Raw genomic sequence first — 18,059 nt, 5'->3', positions numbered from 1 at the left:
AAGTGCCTCCTCAAGCAACTCGGCAGAAATGCTCACGTCTACGTAGACGACATTGTGGTGAAGACGGAGAAGCGCGGCACCTTGCTGGAAGACCTCAAAGAAACATTTGAGAACCTACGCCGGTTCCAAATCAAGCTCAACCCCGAGAAATGCGTGTTTGGAGTGCGAGCCGGCCAGCTCCTAGGCTTCCTGGTCTCCGAACGCGGCATCGAATGCAACCCGGTGAAGATCAAGGCCATTGAGAGAATGGCGATTCCCACTAAGCTTCGAGACATCCAGAAGTTCACCGGGTGCTTGGCCTCCCTGAACCGCTTCATCAGCCGGCTCGGAGAGAAAGCTCTCCCCCTCTACCGCCTCATGAAGAAGACCACTCACTTCGAGTGGAATGACCAAGCCGACCAAGCTTTTCACGAGCTGAAGAAGATGCTGGCCACACCGCCGGTCCTGGCGGCGCCGACTGAGAAAGAGCCCATGCTCCTCTACATTGCCGCAACCAGCCGGGTGGTCAGCACCGTCATCGTAGTCCAACGCCCAGAAGAAGGCCGAGCCCAGCCGGTCCAGAGGCCGGTGTACTATTTGAGCAAGGTACTGTCTGCCTCGAAGCAGAACTACCCGCACTACCAAAAGATGTGCTATGGCGTGTACTTCGCCGCCAAGAAGCTGAAGCCCTACTTCTAAGAGCATCCCATCACGGTTGTATGCACCGCCCCACTGGCCGAGATCATAGGCAGCCGGGATGCATCCGGCCGGGTGGCGAAATGGGCCATCGAGCTGGCCCCTTACACGATCTTCTACCAGCCTCGCACCGCCATCAAGTCCCAGGCATTGGCCAACTTCCTCGTCGACTGGGCCGAGACCCAGTACCTGCCACCGGCTCCCGACTCCACTCATTGGCGCATGCACTTCGATGGGTCCAAGATGCGCACCGGCTTGGGAGCCGGCATCATCCTTACCTCTCCCAAAGGCGACAAGCTCAGATACACGCTGCAAATTCACTTTGCCGCCTCCAACAATGTAGCCGAGTACGAGGCGCTCATACACGGGCTCCGGCTTGCCAAAGAGCTCGGCATTCGCCGGATCCTATGTTATGGCGACTCGGACTTGGTGGTCCAGCAATCATCCGGCGACTGGGATGCCAAGGACGCAAATATGGTAAGCTACCGCTTCCTCGTTCAACAAATCAGTGGGTATTTTGAAGGATGCGAGTTCCTCCACGTACCGCGAGCCGACAACGAGCCAGCCGACGCTCTGGCTCGAATAGGCTCCACCCGGCAAGCAATACCAACCGGCGTCTCTCTACAACGCCTCCTCAAGCAGCCGTCTCCAGAGTCCGACTCCATCTTCGTGCCGCCTGACCCCGACGCGGCCGGGTCCGGCTCGAGGAACCAAGCAGGTGCCCCGGGGACTTCGATAGTCGGCCCGGGGACGTCAGTAGGCGGCTCGGGGACTTTCGTAGTTACGCCCGACCCGGGGACTGCCACACCCGGCTTGGGGACTACGGTAGTCGGCCCGGGGACTGCACCAACACAACAGCCGGTGGCCGACTCTAGCGTTTCACCGCCCAGCCCACCCGCCCTGGTCGCAGTAGCCTTGTTGGCAATAGAAGAAGTCGCAACTCCATCATGGGCTCAGTCCATCCTCAACTTCCTAATAAACCAACATCTGTCGGCTGACGAAACAGAGGCAAGACAAGTCCAACGCCGAGCCGGAGCATACACAATCGTCAACAGAGAGCTTGTCAAGCGCAGTGTCACTGGAGTCCTCCAGCGATGCGTCGAGCAAGAGAAGGGCATTGCAATCCTCAGAGACATCCACCAAGGAGAATGCGGCCACCATGCGGCCTCAAGATCACTCGTCGCCAAGGCCTTCCGCCATGGTTTCTTTTGGCCGACTGCTTTGGATGACGCCAAGGAGTTAGTTAAACATTGCAAAGGGTGCCAACTCTTCAGCTCCAAGCAACACATGCCGGCTTCAGCACTCAAGACTATTCCCCTCACTTGGCCCTTCGCCGTTTGGGGACTGGACATGGTGAGCCCATTCAAGACGGCGCGCGGCGGCATGGCACATTTGCTTGTCGCCGTGGACAAATTCACCAAGTGGATTGAGGCAAAGCCGATCAAGAAGCTGAATGGGCCGACTACCGTGACATTCATCGTAGATATAACAACTCGGTACGGTGTGCCACACAGCATCATCACCGACAATGGCACGAATTTCGCCAAGGGAGCCTTGGCACGTTTCTGCGCGACGCAAGGCATCCGGTTGGACTTAGCATCCGTTGCCCACCCGCAGTCAAACGGCCAGGTCGAGCGAGCCAACGACCTCATCCTTTTCGGCATCAAGCCCCGACTGGTCGTACCACTGGAGCGTTCAGCCGGCTGTTGGCTCGATGAGCTGCCGGCCGTCCTCTGGAGTCTGCGCACTACCCCAAACAAGTCAACCGGCTTCACTCCTTTCTTCCTTGTGTATGGTGCCGAGGCGGTCATCCCAACTGATATCGAGTTCGACTCGCCTCGGGTAGCCATGTACACGGAGGCGGAGGCCAAGGAAGCACGAGAAGATGGCGTCGACCTGCTGGAAGAGGGCCGGCTATTAGCCCTCAGCCGGTCCGCCATCTATCAGCAGGGCCTGCGCCGCTACCACAGCCGGAAGGTCAAGCCAAGATCCTTCCAAGAGGGCGATCTTGTGCTCCGGCTGATCTAGCGAACAGCCGGCCAGCACAAGCTCTCTGCCCCTTGGGAGGGCCCCTTCGTCATCAGCAGAGCTTTAGGCAACAACTCCTACTACCTAATCGACGCGCAGAAGCCAAAGGCACGAAAGAGAGACGACTCCGGCAAGGAGTCGGAACGACCATGGAACGCCAACCTCCTCTGAAGATTTTATAGTTGAAATGCAGTATGTATCACGCTAACTTTTGTACTAAGTATGAGACAATAGGCCCCCCGAGGAGAGCCCGGGGACTGCCATCTTTTATCTATGAATGAAGAGTATCATGCTTATGACCTTGTCATTTCATTTACTTGTTCCGTCCGGTACCGGGTTCGACTAGTCGGCCCGGGGACTGGCCGCCTGGAGTTATATTAGAAGTCCTACCCGCGGTCAGACAAGTAGTGTGCCGGCACCCAAGCCTTCTCTTGCCAAAAGTCACAGTTCGAAGAACCGGCTGTCCGGCTGGCAAGAGTTAAAGGCAGGAAAGGACGCCCACACGAAAAACGGCTAGGGACTAACGGACTAATATAAAAAAAATCCAGTTTCTCTCCCACCGCCGACCGACTACCAGAGTAGCCGGCCGGCCGGCTTCCATTCACTTCACTTCAATCCAAGGAAGCTCGAGTACTTGCCTCCCCAAAAGGGGAAGGCGGCAAAGGAAACAGCCTAAGGATAAAAAGCATACATGAATGGAAATCAAACATGCACATAGTCATATTTACATAAAAGACCTTCAAAAGGACAGCATTCGACATAGTTTGAATACACCCCTAGTGGGTGGAACTGCGCAAATTTGATAAAATTGTTCAAAAGGCAACAAGCAGGAAAAACGAAAGACGGCAGACTAAGCCAAGGGAGCGACTGGCGAGTCGGGTAGGTCGGTGGAGACGGCAGTGCCGGCTGGAGGAGTGGCCGGCTGGCGAACCTCGGCATGATCACCGCCTCCCGCAGAAGGCACGCTTGCGCGTGCCTCGTTGCTGGAGGCATGGTCAGGCTGAGGCTGGCTGGCTGTTCCACTGGTCGGCTCGACGTCTTCGCCTTCCTCTCCTTCGTCATCTTCGCCTTCATCGCTGGAGGCGATCTCCTCTGCCGAGTCTTCACCCGCTGCCGGGTCCAGCCCGAACCACTCCTCCGGCCGGGCAACGCCGTCATCATTAATTTCGGGAGCGAAGACGCTGATGTCAGTACACTCGGCGATCGTCGAAGCGCGCTGAGCGATAGCCGGCCGCACCTCTTCTATCTCTTCGTTGGCCTCCAGCCGCCAGGTGCGCAGCTGGTCCAGGTTCAGCCCCGGATACCAAGCTCGGACGAACTCCAACGCCCGCCCAGCTCCAAGCCGGGCCGCCGATGCTTTCCAAGCCTCGAAGCGGCCAACCGCAACCTCCAGCCAGTCGGCAGTCCGGCTCGGGGTGCGGGGAATCGTCTCGCCTGGCCAGAGGGCGGCCAACACCTGCGCTCCGGCACGCTGGAGGCGGCGGAGCATACGACGAGCCAGCTGCAGCCGCACTTGGACTGCCAGGAGTTGCTCTTCAAGCGTCCGGCTCGCGTCCAGCGCGATGTCGGCCCCCGCCTGGTGGCGCGCTTCGCGATGGGCCTCGATGGTTTGGGTAGCGAAGGCGGAGTAGCCGGGAAAGTAGTCTGCACAGAGAATAAAAAGCAGCACTAGTCAGAACACAAATCAGGCGGCAAGGGGTAGGCAAGAAGCGAAGAAGGCGGCTTACCGTCGATCAAATCCTCAATACGGCCGAAGCCTTCATTCAGCGCTTGCCTGGTCTCAGCCCAGCCCGCTGCTTCAGTCTCGAACTCGGCCTTCAGGGCGGCTTCGTTATCCTGCGCCTTCTTCAGGGCCGCCTTGTGGCTCTCCTCCTAGTCAGCCAGCTTCTTGGCCAGGCGGTCACGCTCCAAGACCAAGGCGTCATACTCGGTTTCCTTGGCGCGAAGGGCGGCCTGCGCCTCGCTGAGCTGCCCCCTCAAGTCGGCGTTGGCTCCTGCGAGCACGAAAGACAAAAGAAAACCAATAAGGTGAAGTCGTGAGGGAAGATCTGACCCGACTGCTCAGCAGTCGGCCCGAATCTCGGGGACTACACCCAGTGGGTGCGCTAACGCGCCCCCACAAGAGATGAATGAAACCAAGTACGCACTCCGGCTGCTGATCAGGTCTTCGGTTCTCCGGCCCAGCTCCTGAGCCTGGGAGTTGAAGGCGGCAGCGCGGAGGTTATGATACTCCTGGAAGATCAGACAGGAGGCGAGAATAAGGTAGTAGTCAAGGAAGATCCGACCCGACTGCTCAGCAGTCGGCCCCGAATCTCGGGGACTACACCCAGTGGGTGCGCTGACGCGCCCCCACGGAAGAAATCAAGAGAACAAAACAACCAAGGCTAGAAGACTCACCAGGATGGCGGCCCGCGTCGAAAGTAACTCCTAGGTGTATCACTGTAGCAAGGCGGCCTGAGCTTGGAGCCGGCTCCGGACCTCCTGGGCCGCCGCGTTCAGCTCGCCCGTCCCCCCGCTGGGGGTCCACTCGGACGCGCTGGTGCTGGCCACCTCCAGAGCCTCCGCCATCTGGCTGGCGCCCGCAGCTTAGTGTGTTTCCGGCACGGAGGCGCCACCCCCTGTGTGCTGGCACGATGCCGGCTGCACCTCGAGGCCGGCTCCTGCCTCCGGCTCGCCCCCGGCCGGCTGCTCTAGCGCCGCAGCCGGTTGGCCGCTTTGGCCCGCTCCGGTTGGCGTTGCTGGTGGCTCCGTCTCCACGAAGATCACGGAGTCCTCCCTCCTCTCCATCACCGGCGGGTCTTGGTCGACCTCCTTCGACGGGGGCACTGGGATGTTGGGGGCCACGACGCGGAGGGGAACGACGAGCAGCGGAGGCTGGTTGTGCGAGGCCTCCGCCTCCGTCTCCGCGGCTGCCGCCTCCGCCCGGGCCTTGGCCGCCGCGTCGGCCTGCTCCTTCGTCGCCTGGGCGGCCTTTCGCTCTGCCGCCTCCCGCTCCTCCCGCGCCTCTCGTGCGTTCCGCTCCGTGGCCTCCCTGAGGTCGGTGCGGGGGTCCACGCGGCGGGAGCTGGAGGACTCTCCAGTAGGCCCGACTATGGAGCCGCCAGGACCGCGCTCAAGGGAAAGCGGTGCCCTGTCCGGCGAGCAAAGAAAGGGTTAGAAGGGTTTTCAATCGAAAAGAACAACAAAAATATATATGAAATATACAAGACATTCGACGACTTACACCGAGATCGCCTGCGGCTGTTTCACCGCCTTGCGGAAGCGGGCCGCCTTCGCGGCCGCCTCATCTCGCTTGGTCGCCGTCGTGGAAGTCTTGGATTTCTTCGGCCGGCTGCCGAAGAGGATCGACACGGCCCGGCGCTTCTGCACGCCGCCGCGGGCAGCCGGCGCAGCGGACGAGCCCACGCCTTGAAGGTCAGGCACCGGCTGGCGGTGTTGGACGGCTTCAACCTCGTCATCATCCGGCCAGTCCTCGAAGCTGGCCCCGAGCCCCGCGCCTCCGGCCTCGTCGCCTTCCCCCATGATGGCGTCTTCCATGGCGGCCGCTCCCAAGTCCGGGTCATCGGCGTCGTCCACCGTGCGATCGGGGACGAGCTGGCACTCTACCCCTGCGGCCCCGGTCGTCAGCGGAAGGAGAGGGTTCTTCTAGGGGCAAACCGACTGATCAGAGGCCGGCTATCATGAGGCCGGCTACCAACGGAAGAAAAGAAGGAAAAACTTACGACGAGCGGAGGGTTGGCGCGAGAGTACGGCTCCTTGCCGTATCGCCAATCCTCAGCGAGCTTGCAGTTGGAGATATAATTCACCATATAAGACACCTCTGCGTGAGGCATCTCCCTGGTGCTCAGCCGGCATGGGTCGAAGCGGCCGCTTATCTGACACATCATGTGAGGCCGGCCTTGAAGGGGAAGTACCCGGCGCTCCACGAAGGCGGCCACCAAGTCGGCTCCGGTCAGGCCTTCCGACTGGATCATCACCCGAAGCCGGGAGACGGCTGCGTTCCCGGCCTGAGACAACGACCTGGCCCGGTAGCTCCACGAAGGTCGCCTCCCAGCCGGCGGGTCGGCTTCATAAGCCGGCAGGTTGACGTAGTCGCCTTGCTGGGCGACGTTCTTCACGTAAAAATATGACTTCTGCCAGAGCTTCACCGACTGGATCAGCGGGATGGGCGGGAACGGGTTGTTCTCGCCCGACCGCCTCGTGGAAATATATGCTCCGCAGGGGGCAGGCACGCCCGCGACGACGGTTCCGAGCTTGCTCTGGAAGAATTCCCCCCAGAGCTCGAGCATGGGGAGGACCCCAAGGAAGCCTTCGCACACAGTCACGAAGGCCGACAGCAGCAGCACTGCATTGGGCGTGAGGTGATGCGGCTGGAGGTTGTAGAATTCGAGGAAGGCTCGAAGGAACCCGCTCGCCGGAAGGCCGAAGCCGCGCAGGCAGTGCGAGCGGAAGATCACCCGCTTGCCCTCCTCCGTTGCCGGCGAAATCTCCTTCTCCAGCGCTTGACGAACCCGCACAAAGTTCTCGCTCGGCAGGCGCCGCGTCTGCCGGAGGAACTCGACGTGGTCCTCATGGACGTTAGAGCCATCCCACGAGCTTGACAGCGCCATGGGGCAACGCGGCGAGAAGCAAGACGATGCGACGGCGGAACGGCGCAGCAATAGGTGGCCGCGGCGGCAAAAAGAAGAAGAAGGAGGACGAGGAGGGGCGGAGCGAGGGAGAGCGTGCGAGCCTCTGCCTCTCCCCCTCCTCCCTCTACTTATAGACCGGTGCGGCGGAGCCGAGGAGGTGTGGCGTGGGGGAACGTGGGGATCAACTGCACCCACTCCCCCCACGTCCCGTGATTATTGCGCCCTGATGGCATAACAAAATCGCCGCGGGAAGGCGAGCGGTCCGCGTGGGCCGCAGAAGATCCCGCAGGAAGGCGAGCGATCTGCGTGGGCCATAGAAGATCCGCGCTCGGGCCGAGGCCTAGGAGTGGCGGGCCCGGGCCTGCGGCGGCATCCCGTCGCGCGCGTGCACTGGCAGGGTTTCCTTGCCACGTGGCCCGCGGGACGGCCTGCGGTCAGCTCGCAGGTCGACCGCGTTCCCGCCCACGAGAAACGGAGCTCTCCGAAGACCGCACACACAAGCAAAGCCGGCCCCTCAGGATAGGAAGCTGACCAAGCTTCTCGTCCCTTTGTCAGCCTCGAAGCTCGATCAGCTTCGGGGACTACTGTCGGAGTAAATGACCACGGGTAGCCTAGCTGGCTCCCCCTGGCCTTTCTGAAAAAATTATGAGCCGATCTGGCCCTCAAGAATCCAAGATGCGGGGCCGCCTTCCCCTGGCCGGTTGTCTCCCAGGCCGACTGTCGGAAGGCGGCCCGACCCCAGCCCTCATGAAGAAAGCCGCGGGAGGGCTGGCTCCGAGGAGCCGACTGCGAGAAGGCCGACTCCAAGAAGCCGGCTCCCACAAAGCGGTCAAGATTGCACCCTCGAAGTCTACACCCACAATAACGGCGATGTGACGGGGTGTGGCTACAGTAAAGCCTGCCGCCCCCGAATCCCGGAGCACGCCTGGCACAGTGCGCCGTACGGGTGGCCATGACCCGTCCGGCGCGGCACTGTTGCCACGTTGACCCTGACGTCATCCGCGACGGGCTGCCAGAGTGGCCCACGGGCGGTGGGCCCCTTCGGGCAGAGAGACACCCGAAGGCGGCCCGGCCACCCCCAGTCGGCCCAAGACCTGGCCGGCTCTCCACAGCCGGCTTACCACCCCCTCGAAGGAGACGCCCCATTAAGGAGACAAGACGCGGTGAGGCTACAGTGATCACCCGCCGGGCGGCGGCACTGTAGCCACGCCCACCTCGACGAAGCCCTCGTTACCAGGATTGAGCAACAGTACCCAGCCACCGACAAGGCCCTGGACAGTGGGGCCAGCTTGTCGACCCAAGAGCCGGCAGTCGGCGGGACCCACCAGCCGGCAGGCCCCAGCAGCCAGCGCAGAAGCCGACGAGTGTAGACACAGACGGCTGGGCCCCATGCCTAGCCGGATTACCATTGTACCCCCGGGGGGTAGGCCTATATAAACCCCCTGGGGCACCCATGCAAAGGGTTGATCCCTGCTAGTTCTAGACACCACATAGGGAGGAGAAGAGAACGGGCAAAGCCCTTCTTCCTCCTCTCGCCAAACAGCTCAAGGAGCATCATGTAGCTACTTGTTCATCTAGTGATCATGCGGAGACCCAGTAGAGCAGCAGTAGGGGTGTTATCTCCACGGAGAGCCCCAAAGCTGGGTAAGATTCGCCGGCGTGCATGTCTTCGCCTCATCCCGTTTCCAGGCATCGGCGATGTTTTACTAGCTCCCACAATGATAAGCCACCCGTTGGCATATGTCGCACCTACCACCCGACAAACTTAGTCCTGGTAGTATTTTGCAAATTATGTTATAGATCAATAGCTCACGTTGTTGCTTCCCTGTGTTTATTTTGATATGTTCCTAGAGAAAATTGTGTTGAAAGATGTTAGTAGCAATGATGCGGATTGGATCCATGATCTGAGGTTTATCCTCATTGCTGCATAGAATAATTATGTCCTTGATGCACCGCTAGGTGACAGACCTATTGCAGGAGCAGATGCAGACGTTATGAACGTTTGGCTAGCTCAATATGATGACTACTTGATAGTTTAGTGCACCATGCTTAATGGCTTAGAATCGGGACTTCAAAGACGTTTTGAACGTCATGGACCATATGAGATGTTCCAGGAGTTGAAGTTAATATTTCAAGCAAATACCCGAGTTGAGAGATATGAAGTCTCCAACAAGTTCTATAGCTAAAAGATGGAGGAGAATCGCTCAACTAGTGAGCATGTGCTCAGATTGTCTGGGTACTACAATCGCTTGAATCAAGTGGGAGTTAATCTTCCAGATAAGATAGTGATTGACAGAATTCTCTAGTCACCATCACCAAGTTAGTAGAACTTCGTGATGAACTATAATATGCAAGGGATAACGGAAACAACTCCCAAGCTCTTCGTGATGCTGAAATCAACGAAGGTAGAAATCAAGAAAAACATCAAGTGTTGATGGTTGACAAGACCACTAGTTTCAAGAAAAGGGCAAAGGGAAGAAGGGGTACTTCAAGAAGAACGGCAAGCAAGTTGCTGCTCAAGTGAAGAAGCCCAAGTCTGATCCTAAGCCTAAGACTAAGTGGTTCTACTGCAAAGGGACTGGTCACTGGAAGCAGAACTACCCCAAGTGATTGGCGGATATAAAGGATGGCAAAGTGAACATAAGTATATTTGATATACATGTTATTGATGTGTACTTTACTAGTGTTTATAGCAACCCCTTAGTATTTGATACTAGTTCAGTTGCTAAGATTAGTAACTCGAAATGGGAGTTGCAGAATAAACAGAGACTAGTTAAGGGTGAAGTAACGATGTGTGTTGGAAGTGGTTCCAAAATTGATATGATCATCATCGCACACTCCCTATACTTTCGGGATTAGTGTTGAACCTAAATAAGTGTTATTTGGTGTTTGCGTTAAGCATGAATATGATTTGATCATGTTTATTGTAATACGGTTATTCATTTAAGTAAGAGAATAAATTGTTGTTTTGTTTACATGAATAAAACCTTATATGGTTACACACCCAATGAAAATAGTTTGTTGGATCTCGATCGTAGTGATGCACATAAACATAATATTGAAACCAAAAGATGCAAAGTTAACAATGATAGTGCAAACTTATTTGTGGCACTGCCGTTTAGGTCATATTGGTGTAAAGCGCATGAAGAAACTCCATGCTGATGGGCTTTTGGAATCACTTGATTATGAATCAGTTGATGCTTGCGAACCATGCCTCATGGGCAAGATGACTAAGACTCCGTTCTTCGGAACAATGGAGCGAGCAACAGATTTGTTGGAAATCATACATACTGATGTATGTGGTCCAATGAATATTGAGGCTCGCGACAGGTATCATTATTTTCTGTTCTTCACAGATAATCTGAGCAGATGTGAGTATATCTACTTGATGAAACATAAGTCTGAAACATTTGAAAAGTTCAAAGAATTTCAGAGTGAAGTGGAAAATCATCGTAACAAGAAAATAAAGTTTCTACGATCTGATCATGGAGAAGAGTATTTGAATTACGAGTTTGGTCTTCAGTTAAAACAATGTGAAATAGTTTCACTACTCACGTCACCTGGAACACCACAGTGTAATGGTGTGTTCGAACATCGTAATCATACTTTATTTGATATGGTGCGATCTATGATGTCTCTTACAGATTTACCGCTATCGTTTTGGGGTTATGCATTAGAGACAGCTACATTCACGTTAAATAGGGCACCATCTAAATCCGTTTGAGATGACACCGTATGAACTATGGTTTAGCAAGAAACCTAAGCTGTCGTTTCTTAAAGTTTGAGGTTGCAATGCTTATGTGAAAAAGTTTCAACTTGATAAGCTCAAACCTAAATCGGAGAAGTGTGTCTTCATAGGATATCCAAAGGAAACTATTGGATACACCTTCTATCACAGATCCGAAGGCAATACTTTTGTTGCTAAATTCGGAAACTTTCTAGAGAAGGAGTTTCTCTTGAAAGAAGTGAGTGGGAAGAAAGTAGAAAACTTGATAAGGTAATTGTACCTTCTCCCTTATTGGAAAGTATTTCATCACAGAAATATGTTCTTGTGACTACTACACCAATTAGTGAGGAAGCTAATGATGATGATCATGTAAGTTGAGATCAAGTTACTACCGAATCTCGTAGGTAAACCAGAGTGTGATCTGCACCAGAGTGGTACGGTAATCCAGTTCTGGAGGTCATGTTACTTGACCATGACGAGCCTACGAACTATGAGGAAGCGATGATGAGCCCAGATTCCATGAAATGGCTTGAGGCCATGAAATCTGAGATGAGATCCATGTATGAGAACAAAGTATGGACTTTGATTGACTTGCCCAATGATCGGCGAGCCATTGAGATTAAATGGATCTTCAAGAGGAAGACGGACGCTGATAGTAGTGTTACTATCTACAAAGCTAGAATTGTCGCAAAAAGGTTTTCGACAAGTTCAAGGTGTTGACTATGATGAGAGTTTCTCACTCGTATCTATGCTTAAGTCTGTCCGAATCATGTTAGCAATTGCTGCATTTTATGAAATCCAGCAAATGGATGTCAAAACTGCATTCCTGAATGGATTTCTGGAAGAAGAGTTGTATATGATGCAGCCGGAAGGTTTTGTCGATCCAAAAGGAGTTAACAAAGTGTGCAAGCTCCAGCGATCCATTTATGGACTGGTGAAAGCCTCTCGGAGTTGGAATAAACGCTTTGATAGTATGATCAAAGCATATAGTTTTATACAGACTTGCGGTGAAGCCTGTATTTACAAGAAAGTGAGTGGGAGCACTACAGCATTTCTGATAAGTATATGTGAATGACATATTGTTGATCGGAAATAATGTAGAATTATTCTGCAAAGCATAAAGGAGTGTTTTTAAAGAAGTTTTTCAAAGAAAGACCTTGGTGAAGCTGCTTACATATTAAGCATCAAAATCTATAGAGATAGATCAAGACGCTTGATAAGTTTTTTCAATGAGTACATACCTTGACAATATTTTGAAGTAGTTCAAAAATGGAATAGTCAAAGAAAGAGTTCTTGGCTGTGTTACAAGGTATGAAATTGAGTAAGACTCAAAGCCTGACCACGGCAGAAGATAGAAAGAGAATGAAAGTCATTCCCTATGCCTCAGCCATAGGTTCTATAAAGTATGCCATGATGTGTACCAGATCTATTGTATACCCTACACTGTGTTAATCAAGGGAGTACAATAGTGATCTAAGAGTAGATCACTGGACATTGGTCAAAATTATCCTTAGTGGAATAAGGAAATATTTCTCGATTATGGTGGTGATAAAAGGTTCGTCGTAAAAAGTTACGTCGATGCAAGTTTTGACACAGATCTGGATGACTCTAAGTCTTGATCTAGATACATATTGAAAGTGGGAGCAATTAGCTAGAGTAGCTCCGTGTAGAGCATTGTAGACATAGAATTCGCAAAATACTTAGGGATCTGTATGTGACAGACCCGTTGACTAAAATTATCTCACAAGCAAAACATGATCACACCTTAGTACTCTTTGGGTGTTAATCACATAAATGATGTGAACTAGATTATTGACTCTAGTAAACCCTTTGGGTATAGGTCACATGACGATGTGAACTATGGGTGTTAATCACACAGTGATGTGAACTCTTAGTGTTGAATCACATGGCGATGTGAACTAGATTATTGACTCTAGTGCAAGTGGGAGACTGAAGGAAATATGCCCTAGAGGCAATAATAAAGTTATTATTTATTTCCTTATATCATGATAAATGTTTATTATTCATGCTAGAATTGTATTAACCGGAAACATAATACATGTGCGAATACATAGACAAACAGAGTGTCACTAGTATGCCTCTACTTGACTAGCTCGTTAATCGAAGATGGTTATGTTTCCTAACCATAAACAAAAGAGTTGTTATTTGATTAACGGGATCACATCATTAGGAGAATGATGTGATTGACATGACCCATTTCATTAGCTTAGCACCCGATCATTTAGTATGTTGCTATTGCTTTCTTCATGACTTATATATGTTCCTATGACTATGAGATTATGCAACTCCCGTTTGCCGGAGGAACACTTTGTGTGCTACCAAACGTCACAACGTAACTGGGTGATTACAAAGGAGCTCTACAGGTGTCTCCAAAGGTACATGTTGGGTTGGCGTATTTCGAGATTAGGATTTGTCACTCCGATGGTCGGAGAGGTATCTCTGGGCCCTCTCGGTAATGCACATCACATAAGCCTTGCAAGCATTGCAACTAATGGGTTAGTTGTGGGATGATGTATTACGGAACGAGTAAAGAGACTTGCCAGTAACAAGATTGAACTAGGTATTGAGATACCGACGATCGAATCTCGGGCAAGTAACATACCGATGACAAAGGGAACAACGTATGTTGTTATGCGGTCTGACCGATAAAAGATCTTCGTAGAATATGTAGGAGCCAATATGAGCATCCAGGTTCCGCTATTGGTTATTGACCGGAGACGTGTCTCGGTCATGTCTACATTGTTCTCGAACCCGTAGGGTCCGCACGCTTAAGGTTTTGATGACAGTTATATTATGAGTTTATGCATTTTGATGTACCGAAGTTTGTTCGGAGTCCCGGATGTGATCACGGACACGACGAGGAGTCTCGAAATGGTCGAGACATAAAGATTGATATATTGGAAGCCTATATTTGGATATCGGAAGTGTTCCGGGTGAAATCAGGATTTTACCGGAGTACTGGGAGGTTACCGGAACCCCCCGGGAGGTATATGGGCCTTAGTGGGCTTTAGTGGAAGAGAGGAGAGGTGGCCAGGGCTGGGCCGCGCCCCTCCCCCCCTAGTCCGAATAGGACAAGGAGAGGGGGCCGGCGCCCCCCTTCCTTCTCTCTCTCCTCTTTCCCTCCTCCCGAATCCTATTCCAACTAGGAAAGGGGGGGAATCCTACTCCCGGTGGGAGTAGGACTCCTCCTGGCGCGCCCTCCTCTAGGCCGGCCGCACCCCCCCTTTGATCCTTTATATACGGAGGCAGAGAGCACCCCTTGAGACACAAGTTGATCCACGTGATCATATTCTTAGCCGTGTGCGGTGCCCCCTTCCACCATAGTCCTCGATAATATTGTAGCGGTGCTTAGGCGAAGCCCTGCGACAGTAGTACATCAAGATCGTCACCATGCCGTCGTGCGGACGGAACTCTTCCCCGACACTTTGCTGGATCCGAGTCCGGGGATCGAACGTGTGCTAGAACTCAGAGGTGCCGTAGTTTCGGTGCTTGATCGGTCGGGCCGTGAAGACATACGACTACATCAACCGCGTTGTGCTAATGCTTCCGCTCTCGGTCTACAAGGGTACGTAGATCACACTCTCCCCCTCGTTGCTATGCATCACCATGATCTTGCGTGTGCGTACGAATTTTTTTGAAATTACTACGTTCCCCAACACGGCTGTGTACAACTACGAGTTCGCCTAGCATGGCGCAAAATAAGGGGGGCGTGGGGGAATAGTGCCGCCCACGTCCAATCAACCGCCACGCGGCACCCAAGGCCGCAGGCTGTTAGGGCCCGCGGCGCTTCGCTCTTGCCCTTCCGCCTCCCTGCACGGCCAAGTCCGGGCGCGCCTTGGGCCCGGGGGCTACTGTCGGCATTCTGGGAACGGGGGTCCCCAGAATTGCCTGCCTGCGGCCTGCGGCGCGGTTCAAAGGGGGGCCCAGCACGGCCCATCTTCATCAACGCAGACCCAAGACCCTCGCGAGGGGCCAAGCCTCGCAGGACGGACGACGCGGAGCTTCCTCAGGCACGGCCTCACCAGGCTAGCTCGCGAGGATGCGGAGAGATCAAGGCGGGGTACCTCATGAGGTGTCCGTGACGCAAGCCATGAAGACCAAGGGCGCCAGGCGGGCGCCAGCCCGCGCAGTGCCCTCCTTTCCTCTTTGGTGCAAAGGGAGCAAGCGCAGCCGTGGAGTACTGAGGCGTCAGGCAAAGGTTGCCATTTCGGTGCAACAAGACCAAGACCAGGAGGACTGCCAGATGGAGGTCATTGTGGAGCCCAAGACGGCGTCACCACCAGAGCTTTGTGCAGGTGAAGACTACTTTTGTCAGGATAGCTAGTACTAGTTGTCCCCCTTCAAATTAGCCCACCATTGTTGGCTCCCTTCCCGCTCGATAATTGGGAAGAGGACCAGGGCCTCTATAAATAGGACCAGCCACCCACAGGGTAAAAGGGGGCAGAGGTAGAGGCAAAGGACGAAGAAGAGAAGATCGAAATCGGAGAGAGAGAGAGAGAGAGAGAAGGGTGACTGAACTCCTCCTAGCAGTTCGTCCCCCCAGCCAAGAACAGACCCTCGCGAGGCTGTTCTTCCTTGTATTGTTCATCATCATCAGCCCAAGAGGCAATCCAGCACACCACACACTGGAGTAGGGTATTACACCACAATGGTGGCCCGAACCAGTATAAACTCTGTGTCTCTTGTGTCGTTCTTCCCATAGCTTAGATCTTAGCGAGGCAGAGGGGTGCAGGTAGGTAGGAGGCGAAATCTCCGTGAGCACCCCAGTGTTCGAACCTCAAGGGTCTGCCGGAACCCAAAATACGACAGCGGGTTGCATAAATTCCTCCAAAGAAATCTCCATTATGTCTATTATGATGCAACCTACGAGCTACAATGGCTCCCATATGATAAGATTGGTCTCCTAACACAGCACTCTTAAGAATGCTAAGATCAGGGACACACATGTGACATGCTTCATCCTTAGCATTTATGCATCTACCGATGAAGAGAGCAAAATAATGTATAGCAGGAAAATGAATGCTCCCTATGGTAGCCTGCGTTATATCTCTAGATTCCCCCACAGTTATACTAGCAAGAAAGTTTCTAAATTCAGATTTAGGGGGATCCCTAACACTACCCGATGATGGAAGTTTGCAAGCAAAAGTGAAATCCTCTAAGTCCATGGTATAAGATTTGTCATAGAGATCAAACATGCCTGAAGGAGAATTACGCGAAGATGAATACTCAAACCTCCTCACAAATGAACTTGTGAGATCATGATACTGGGGGCATTTGTTAGCCTTAAAATCCTCAAGACCGGCATTATGCAAATATGCTTTGAATTCTTCTTTAATTCCCGCACGGTCCATAAAATTTTCCGACGGCCATTCGCAAGGCCGTACTTGAGCGTCTCTTGGTGGATCCTCATCAGCATCGCGCATAGCAATCCTGGGTCCTTGCTTCTTAAAAGAACATCCTTGGAACATCTTCCTAAGCATATTGTTTTTCTCTGAAAAATACTGAAATTTTTAGTAATTTCAAACAGAAGTGAACCAACTTCAATAAAACTGATAGCAACTACTCCTACAAGTGCATAGAGCCTAAATCAAGCATTAGAACTACTTGGAACCATATAAATTTGACATGCAAGCTCAAGAACATGGTCACCTATGCAGCACAAATTTGCAAAGAATAAAGCACTAGAACAAAAACTAATTGGACCAATGGAGGAGTCACATACCAAGGAACAATCTCGCCAAGCAGTTTTGCGAGAGGTGCTTTGAGCAAGGAGATCGAAAATCACAGCAAAAGTGGCTGGAACTCGTGCTTGAGTTGGTTTTTCGGGTTTGTGTGAGACAGAGGAAGAAGATGGGTGCTGGGATAAGTGGAGGAGGGCCACCGTGGGCCCACGAGGCAAGGGGGCGCACCCTAGAGGGGGGGGGCACCACCCTCGTGGCCAGGTGGCAGCTCCTCCCGCGGTAATTTTTGCACAGTAAATCCTGAAATATTCCCGAAAAAATCATATTAAATTGGCATGTCATTCTGAGGACTTTTATTTTCGGGATATTTTTATATTGCACGGATAAGTCAGGAAATAGACAGAAAAATACTATGTTTACTTTATTTAATATAAACAACAGAAAGCAAAAGTGGGGTACAGAAGGTTGTGCTTCTAGTTTCATACATCTCATGTTCATCAAAAAGAATCCACTAACAAGGTTGATCAAGTCTTGTTAACAAACTCATTCCGATAATCATGTAACTGGAGAAATTTCGAATAACACTAAGTTACCTCAACGGGGATATGCACATCCCCTATAATAAGTATATCATATTTCTTTTTGATAGTAGGAAGAGGAAATTCAAAACCTCCAATTATAATCGATGGAATTTTTCCGATGGAGTTGATACTATGAACTTGAGGTTGTTTCTTCGAAAAGTGTACCGTATGCTCATTACCATTAACATGAAAAGTGACATTGCCTTTGTTGCAATCAATAACAGCCCCTGCAGTATTAAGAAAAGGTCTTCCAAGAATAATAGACATACTATCATCCTCGGGTATATCAAGAATAACAAAGTCCGTTAAAATAGTAACGTCTGCAACCACAACAGGCACATCCTCACAAATACCGATAGGTATAGCAGTTGATTTATCAGCCATTTGCAAAGATATTTCAGTAGGTGTTAGCTTATTCAAGTCAAGTCTATGATATAAAGAGAGAGGCATAACACTAACACTGGCTCCAAGATCACATAAAGCAGTTTTAATATAATTTCTTTTAATGGAGCAAGGTATAGTAGGTACTTCGGGGTCTCCAAGTTTCTTTGGTATTCCACCCTTAAAAGTATAATTAGCAAGCATGGTGGAAATTTCAGCTTCCGGTATCTTTCTTTTATTAGTAATGATATCCTTCATATATTTAGCATAAGGATTTGTTTGAGCACATCAGTTAATCTCATACGCAAAAAGATAGTCCTAATCATTTCAGCAA

The sequence above is a fragment of the Triticum urartu genome, chromosome 7 (genome assembly GCF_003073215.2).
Source record: "Triticum urartu cultivar G1812 chromosome 7, Tu2.1, whole genome shotgun sequence".
NCBI lineage: Eukaryota > Viridiplantae > Streptophyta > Magnoliopsida > Poales > Poaceae > Triticum > Triticum urartu.
This window is presented reverse-complemented; position numbering follows the sequence as displayed.